The sequence below is a fragment of the Bison bison genome, unplaced genomic scaffold, assembly GCF_000754665.1.
Source record: "Bison bison bison isolate TAMUID 2011002044 unplaced genomic scaffold, Bison_UMD1.0 scf7180017864495, whole genome shotgun sequence".
In the NCBI taxonomy this organism is placed as follows: Eukaryota; Metazoa; Chordata; class Mammalia; order Artiodactyla; family Bovidae; genus Bison; species Bison bison.
In genome coordinates this window covers 7,294,398-7,295,004 of record NW_011495054.1, presented here as the reverse complement: position 1 = coordinate 7,295,004, position 607 = coordinate 7,294,398, and the positions used below count along the sequence as shown (strand labels likewise).

The 607-nt window shown below is 47.1% G+C and overlaps 1 protein-coding gene across 1 annotated transcript in view; it reads left to right on the top strand.

The window, feature by feature from the left end:
* The window catches only part of ACACB (acetyl-CoA carboxylase beta), a 111,092-nt gene that overhangs the window by 80,696 nt on the left and 29,789 nt on the right, over positions 1-607 (top strand). The window lies entirely within an intron of this gene.

Below are 607 nucleotides of genomic sequence, written 5' to 3'. Positions count from 1 at the left end.
CAAGCCGGCAGTTTGTGATGGCGATTCTGGGATGAAATAAGTCCTTTCAGTCCATTGGGTTGGAGTTTGTGATGGTGATTCTGGGATGAAATAAGTCCTTTCAGTCCGTCGGGTTGGAGTTTGTGATGGCGATTCTGGGATGAAATAAGTCCTTTCAGTCCATCGGGTTGGAGTTTGTGATGGCGATTCTGGGATGAAATAAGTCCTTTCAGTCCATCGGGTTGGCATGTGGGGGGTGCAGAGGCTCATGCTGACTCCCCAGCTCTATCAGTTCATGTCGTTCCCAGAAGAGAAAATGCTTAGTCTTGGGATACATGAAGGAGAGGAAGACGGTGTAACATAGGAGCACTAGCTCTTACAGCCTCAGTTTCCTCCTCTGTCAATAGGGGACAAAAATGCTAGCCTCTCTGGGTAACTGTGGGGACAGAGCGAGATACTGAGCTTAAGTCGAAGATGCCTTTGCTTCTTATCAGCTAACGATGATACACGCAACATATCACTCCGCTGTATACATCAGTGCATTTTGCATTCGGTATACCTCACCATTCTGTCATCATCAGAGTGAGAACTGTTAGGAGTGTGTGCAGTCTAAGTTCTGAAGTTGCAC